The sequence below is a fragment of the Bison bison genome, unplaced genomic scaffold, assembly GCF_000754665.1.
Source record: "Bison bison bison isolate TAMUID 2011002044 unplaced genomic scaffold, Bison_UMD1.0 scf7180017864492, whole genome shotgun sequence".
NCBI classification, from domain to species: domain Eukaryota; kingdom Metazoa; phylum Chordata; class Mammalia; order Artiodactyla; family Bovidae; genus Bison; species Bison bison.
Window position 1 is genome coordinate 7,938,947 of NW_011495051.1, and position 7,969 is coordinate 7,946,915.

At 44.7% G+C, this 7,969-nt stretch overlaps 1 long non-coding RNA gene across 1 annotated transcript; it reads left to right on the forward strand.

Annotated features, from left to right (window-relative positions):
• Positions 1-6: 6 nt before the first annotated feature.
• LOC104979820 lies at positions 7-2,366 on the forward strand. The gene is made up of 2 exons (XR_824203.1): positions 7-272; positions 2,018-2,366. It is a non-coding gene; the product is annotated as an uncharacterized LOC104979820 (long non-coding RNA).
• Positions 2,367-7,969: the final 5,603 nt, after the last annotated feature.

Here is a 7,969-nt window from a genome sequence, read left to right on the forward strand (position 1 = left end):
TACCCCCTGCCCGCGAGGCGGGGCCCCTTATGCCGTTTGCACCTGCCCGCATCCCCCGAGGGATCAGAGCGCCCCTCCGAGAGCTGCGCACCCAGGACCCGCCTCCACCGGGGCCCCAATCTGTGCGTGACACCAATTCACCAAAATCCCCCTTCAAGCCACATCTCTACGTGCTTCAGTTTCCCCAGGAGCAAAAAGGCACTCGAAAATACAACACAAATGAATCTTCCTAATTTTACTGAGGGAAAGACGCCAGACCAAAAATTTAAAAAGTATGTACTCTATGGTTCTATTTAAACTCTAGAAAATGCAACCTCATCTATAGTGGTTGCCTGGGGGTTGGGTGCGGAGACGTGGGAGGGAGGGATTAAAAAAAAGAACTAGGATTTGTTTAGTATTAATATCTTGATTATGGTGATTGCTTCCAGCTCAACGGATTGTGCACGTTAAAAGTGTGTGGTTTGTTATGTGTCACTTATACTCAATAAAACTGCAATAAATGTTTTCAATGCATCTAACTCAGAGGAACGTTTGGAAGACAGCTGAGTTCATCTCTCTAAAGCGCTTAGAGTGGCATTTGAGGCACAGTTAGGGCTCAGCGAAAGCCAGTCGTGACCTCACAGGCAGAATGAGTGTAGTGACCCTGGAAACCACAGAGAGGGTGGCCTCTAGTGGCCAGCTCAAGGGCTGTGTCCCCAGCCAGCTGAAGGAAGTTGGATGAAGGATCTGGACAAGGCTGTGTGATGTGAAGACCTGCCTCCTTTCTCAAATTCAATAGGTACCATCCCACCTCAGGACCTTTGCACCTGCTGTTGCCTCTGCCTACACCTCTGTTCCCTGAGATGTCTGCATGGCTCTCTCTCAGCCTCCTTCAGGATTTTATTCATATCTCATAACTGCAGTGTGACCATCTTCAAAATTCCACCCCATCCCTGCCCTTGGGACCCTTCTCCCTTCCCTGCTACATATATATATATATATTTATTTTTTTTTTTTTTTTTTTTTCCCAGAGCAGTTATCATAAACTGATTGTCTGAGTAAGCTGGGGCTGCTGTAATAAATAGGGCAGCCTGGGCGGATTATGTAACAGACATTTCTTTCTTTTTAAAAAATTTTAGACATTTATTTATTAATGGTTGCACTGGGTCTTCATTGCTGCTTCTCAGTGCAGTAGCTTCTCTTGTTGCAGAGCACAGACTCTAGGCCCAAGGGCTTAATGGGCTTCAGTAGTTGCAGCATGCAGGCTCTCAGTAGTTGTGGCCCACGGGCTTAGTTGCTCCATGGCATGTGGGCTCTCCCTGGACCAGTGATAGAACTGCTGTCCCCTGCATTGGCAGGCAGATTCATATCCACTGGACCACCAGGGAATTCCCAGCCGTTTATTTCACATAATTCTGGATGGTGGAAGTCCAAGATCAGGGTGCCAGCACTGCAGGGGTCTTGGTGAAGTCCCTGTTCCTGGTTACGTCCTCACATGGCCTTTCCTTGGTGCATTGCACACAGAAAGAAATACCTTGTTTCTCTTCCTCTTCATAAGGGCATTAATCTAATTATGGGGGCTGTACCCTCAAATCCTCATCTAACCCCAATCAATTCCCAAAGGCCCCACCTCCTAATAACTTCACATAAGGAAGTTGGATTTCAAAACATGAATTTGGGAGGGGGGACACAAACTTTCAGACCAAAGCACTGATCTTCTATTTATATATAATTCATATTAAGTTATATCCACTGTCCCTACCACACCACGAGGGAAGACATCTCTGTCCATCTTGGTCACTGCTGACTCCTCAACACTCAACATGGGCCTGGCTTACATAGGTGCTCAAGCAACTTGTGGAATGCAAGGAGAGTTTATAGCCTCTTGGGGGCAGACTGACTGGGGTGGCCACAGGTGACCCCCTTCTGTTTGATTTCCTCCCTGGACCCCCTTCCACCACGGCCACCACTGTTGATGGAAACTGCCCACCTTGGCCAGGCAGGATGATAACCACTTGTATGCATGGTCTCACGACAGGAAATTCCAATAAAGACTACAATGCTGCCAGCAAAACTAACCAGGAGAATTCCGGAGGAGCCAAAAGGAGGGAGGAGATGCCAGTCCATCATATGTCCTACCAACCTCCGATGATCCTTTGCGCTAAAGTCCCTCTTGACTGAGAGATTCAAACCACCAGGAAGGACCCTGAGTCAGATCAAATACGGGCCAAGCAAGATGACTGGCCAGAGACAACTCAGAAACTAACCCCATCACCATAAAACGTGAGACTTCGAGCCATGTGGTAGAGCACTTCTCCTGGGTTCCCTTACCCTGCTGCTCTCTGCCTGGGTGCGCCTTGCCAATAAAGTCTTCTACTTTGTCACCACATGTGTCTCCTCAGACAATTCATTTCCAAGTGTTAGACAAGAGCCCATTCTTGGGCCCTGGAAGGGGTCCCCCTTCCTGCAACAGTTTCTGCCTGGAGGAGGGCAGTGATTTACTGTGACCCTCAATTCCTTCCCGTTACCCCCATTTCATGCAAGTATAGCCACAACCTCAGCTGTCCACCTGGTGTCTGTCCCCACCCAGCATCCAGTTGCCACTTGTATCCCCCCTTGGAGGTCCTCCAGGCTCCCCAGGTTTGGTGCACCCTTAATTGATCCTGTCTTTCACCACCACTGGCTTTTCCTTCCATGCCCTTGGCTCCCCCATACCCAGGCTTCATTGTCTCCCTTCCCGGGGTCTCTCAGTCCACCTACTAATCTGTCCGTAATTGTCCTCATGTCCCCATAGGGGCATAGGCTGCAACCAGGTGTCTTAAACAGATGATCTTGCTTCTCTGTACCTCAGTTTCTTCATCTGCCAAATGGGATAGTAATTGTTCCTACTTCCTAGGGCTTCGGAGAAGAATGAAATTAACATGCAAAATGCTTAAAACACAGCAACTACCACTTTACTGTGAATTGTTACTGCTGTTGTCATTCTTACTCCCACCACTGCCCTCTGAGGTCCGGCCCCCACCACCACTGTTGCGTCCTTCTTGGCCTCCTGCATGCCATCGTTGACCCTTCAAAACCACACAACAGTTGGAAAAAACTCTTTTTAAATATTTATTTATTTATTTGGCTGCACTGGGTCTCAGTTGTGGCATGCAGGATCTTTGATCTTTGTTGTATCATGTGGGAGTTTTAGTCATGGCAAGCAGGTTTGTTTCATTTATTATTATTGATAGTTGTGGCACGTGAGGTCTTTAGTTGCGGCATATGGAATCTAGTTCCCAGGTTATCAGACCCTGGGTCCCCTGCATAGGGAGCTCAGAGTCTTAGGCATTGGACTACCAGCGAAGTCCTAGGAACATGCCTATATATAAAATTATTTTCCTGAACAATTTCCACCACACACACAAAAATCTAGAGCAGCATTGTTCAACAGAAACATGAAGTACATTTTTCAATATTCTAGTAGCCATGTAAAAAAAAATGTGGATAATTGGATTAAAAAGTGGGCATGTGGGACTTCCCTGGTGATCTAGTGGTTAAGAATCTGCCTAGCCATTCAGGGGACATAGGTCTGATCCTGGTTGAGCATTTAAGTGGAGAAAGAAATGGCAACCTACTCCAGTATTCTTGCCTGGAGAGTCCCATGGACAGAGAAGCCCGGCAGGCTACAGTCCATAGGGTTGCAAAGAGTCGGGCAGGACTGAAGTGACACAGCAAGCATGCGTGCATGAGGAACTAAGACCCCCCATGCTGGGGCAACTGAGCCTGAGTGCGACAGCGAAAGATACTGTGTGAAGGAATGAAGATCCCGAAACTAAGACCCGCTGCTGCTGACAAGTGCTCAGTCACGTCCAGTTCTTGAGACCCCATGGACTGTAGCCCACCAGCCTCCTCTGTCCATGGGATTTCCCCGGCAAGAATACTGAAGTGGGTTGCCATTTCCTTCTCCAGGAAGACCCGCTACTGCTAAATTAAAAAAAAAAATTTTAAGTGGGCTTTAAGCAGACAGGGTAGAGATCCCTGGAGGAAAAGAACCAAATATACCTTTTTGACATAAGAAAAATGAAACTGAAAGTCATTCAGCCATGTCCTACTCTTTGCGACCCCAGAGACTGTAGCTCACCAGGCTCCTCTGTCCATGGGATTTCCCAAGGTAGGACACTGGAATGGGTAGCCATTCCCCTCTCCAGGGGATCTTCCCAACCCGGAATTGAACCCAAGTCTCCTGCATTACAGGCAGATTCTTTACTGTCTAACCCACCAGGGAAGCCCTTTGACATAAGAGAAGCCATTTATTTTTTCCCTGAGTCATTTTGTGATCTAAACCTGGCTACAAGCTTGCCCTTGATCAAGTCTCAGTAATTAATGATTGTAAGGGAAGGAAAGATAGAGAAACATACAACTGTTATCAGGCAAGAGAAGTAACAACAGTGAAGGTAATAAATTAGTTGTAAAGACTTCAGTTCTGTTTCAGTGGTAAGGATTAGCCTGAAGCACTTTTTGAAGCATTTTGTAAAATTCAAACCTCCCTCAAGCACTCAACCACCAGATTAACTAGACCCTAAGATCAAATTGCCAACATTCAGTGGATCATTGAAAAAGCAAGAGAGTTCCAGAAAAACATCTATTTCTGCTTTATGACTATGCCAAAGCCTTTGACTGTGTGGATCACAATAAACTGTGGAAAATTCTTAAAGAGATGGGAATACCAGACACCTGACCTGCCTCTTGAGAAACCTGTATGCAGGTCAGGAAGCAACAGTTAGAACTGGACATGGAACAACAGACTGGTTCCAAATAGGAAAAGGAGTACGTCAAGGCTGTATATTGTCACCCTGCTTATTTAACTTCTATGCAGAGTACATCATGAGAAACGCTGAGCTGGAAGAAGCACAAGCTGGAATTAAGATTGCCGGGAGATGTATTAATAACCTCAAATATGCAGATGACACCACCCTTATGGCAGAAAGTGAAGAAGAACTAAAGAACCTCTTGATGAAAGTGAAAGAGGAGAGTGAAAAAGTTGGCTTAAAGCTCAACATTCGGAAAACAAAGATCATGGCATCTGGTCCCATCACTTCATGGCAAATAGATGGGGAAACAGTGGCAACAGTGGCTGACTTTATTTTTGGGGACTCCAAAATCACTGCAGATGGTGATTTTCATGGCTGTACCATGAAATTAAAAGATGCTTACTCCTTGGAAGGAAAGTTATGACCAACCTAGACAACATATTAAAAAGCAGAGACATTACTTTGTCAACAAAGATCTGTCTAGTCAAGGCTATAGTTTTTCCAGTAGTCATGTATGGATGTGAGAGTTGGACTATAAAGAAAGCTGAGTGCCAAAGAACTGATGCTTTTGAACTGTGGTGTTGGAGAAGACTCTTGAGAGTCCCTTGGACTGCACAAAGATCCAACCAGTCCATCCTAAAGGACATCAGTCCTGGGTGTTCATTGGAAGGACTGATGTTGCAGCTGAAACTCCAATACTTTGGCCACCTGATGTGAAGAGCTGACTTATTTGAAAAGACCCTGATGTTGGGAAAGATTGAGGGCAGGAGGAGAAGGGGATGACAGAGGATGAGATTGGTTGGATGGCATCACCGACTCAATGGACATGAGTTTGGGTAAACTCCAGGAGTTGGTGATGGACAGGGAGGCCTGGCATGCTGCGGTTCATGGGGTTGCAAAGAGTAGGACACAACTGAACAACTGAACTGAACTGAAGGAATAATGATGTTGATCTTTTCTAATCCTCCTGATTTCAATTAACTAGAGCTTGGACTAGGCTTCCCTGATAGCTCAGTTGGTAAAGAATCCACCTGCAATGCAGGAGACTCCAGTTTGACTGCTAGGTCAGGAAGATCTGCTGGAGAAGGGATAGGCTACCCACTTCAGTACTCTGGCCTGGAGAATTCCATGGACTATATAGTCCATGGGTCTCAAAGAATCAGACACGACTGAGCGACTTTCACTTTCAAAGCTTGGACTCTGTTAACCTTTGTCCAAATTCTATGCTGAATTCTCCTTTGCTCAACCCGCTTCATGCATATGTACAAAATCTTAGCATAAAAGGTCCCCAATTTTGCTACTTTGAGAAAGATCCCTGGTTGTGTCTTTGGGCTCGACACTCACCAAGAGGCAGGTTTTCCAGTAACAGGCAGAGGATCTGAATAGATAGTCTTCCGAAGAAGACATACGGATGGCTAACTGGTGTGTGAAAAGGTGCTTGGGCAACACTAATCATCAGAGAAATGCTTACCAAAACCACAATGAGATAGCACCTCATGCCTGTTAGAATGATGATTATCAAGAAGGCAAGAGATAACAAGTGTTGGTGAGAATGTGGAGAAAAGGAAGCCTTCAGCCCTGTTGGTAGGAATGCAAATTAGTGGAGCCATTATGGAAAACTCTATGTCAGTTCCTCAAAAAAGTAAAAATAGGACTATCATATGATCCAACTACTTCTGGATATTTATCTGAAAAAAATGATGTCACTATCTCAAAAAGATATGCATACCTTCATGTTTATTACAGTATTACTTACAGTAGCCCGCATGTGGAAGCAGGCAACATAAATTTCCACCAATGGATGAATGGATAAAGAAAATGTGATATAGGGGAATTCCCTGGCAGTCCAGTGGTTAGAGCTTGGCACTTCCATTCCAAGGCATGGGTTTGATCCCTGGTTGGAGAACTAAGATCCCACAAGCCAAGAAGTATGGGGGAAAAGTTATATATATATGTATATATTAATATATAAATTTGACTGTATGGGTCATAACAAACTGTGGACAATTCTTAAAGAAATGGGACTACCAGACCATCTTACCTGCATCCTAAGGAATCTGTGTGCAGGTCAAGAAGTAACAGTTAGAACTGAACATGGAACAGCAGACTGGTTCAGAACTGGGAAAGGAATCAAGCCTGTATATTGTCACCCTGCTTACTTAACTTATATACAGAGAACATCATTCGAAATGCTGAGCTAGATGAATCACAAGTTAGGAGAAACATTGCCAGGAGAAATATCAATAACCTCAGATATGCAGATGACATCACCCTTATGGCAGAATGCAAAGAGGAACTAAAGAAGAAGGTGAAAGAGGAGACTGAAAAAACTGTCTTAAAACTCAACATTCAAAAAATGAATATCACGGCATCCGATCCAATCACTTCATGGTAATTGATGGGGAAACAACGGAAACAGTGACAGACTTTATTTTCTTGGGCTCCAAAATCGCTGCAGATGGTGACTGCAGCCATGAAATTAAAAGATGCTTACTCCTTGGAAGAAAAGCTGTGACAAGCCTAAAAAGCATATTAAAAAGCAGAGACATTACTTTACCAACAAAGGTCCATATAGTCAAAGCTATGGTTTTTCCAGTAGTCATGTATGGATGTGAGAGTTGGACCATAAAGAAAGCTGAGCACTGAAGAACTGCTGCTTTTGAACTGTGGTGCTGGAGGAGACTTTGAGAGTCCCTTGGACAGCAAGGAGATTAAACAAGTCAATCCTAAATGAAATTAACCTTGCATATTCACTGGAGGGACTGATGCTGAAGTTGAAGCTCCAAAACTTTGACCATCTGATGTGAAGAGCTGACTCATTGGAAAAGATGATGGGAAAGATTGAAGGCAGGAGAAGGGGACAACAAAGGATGAGATGGTTGGATGGTACCACTGACTCAATGGACATGAGTTTGAGCAAACTCCAGGAGATGGTGAAAGACAGGAAAGTCTGGCATGCTGCAGTCCATGGGATCACAAAGAGTCGGACACGACTGAGCGACTGAACAATAACAGTATAAATATATTCATATATATAAATTTATATTGTGTAAATATACAGACAGAGAAAGATGCTGCAGAATCTTACTTATATGTGGAATCGTAAACAAACAAACAAACAAACTCAGATGCAGAGAACAGATAAGTGGTTGCCAGAGGCAATGAGTGGTGGATGAAATCAGTGAACAGAGTCAAAG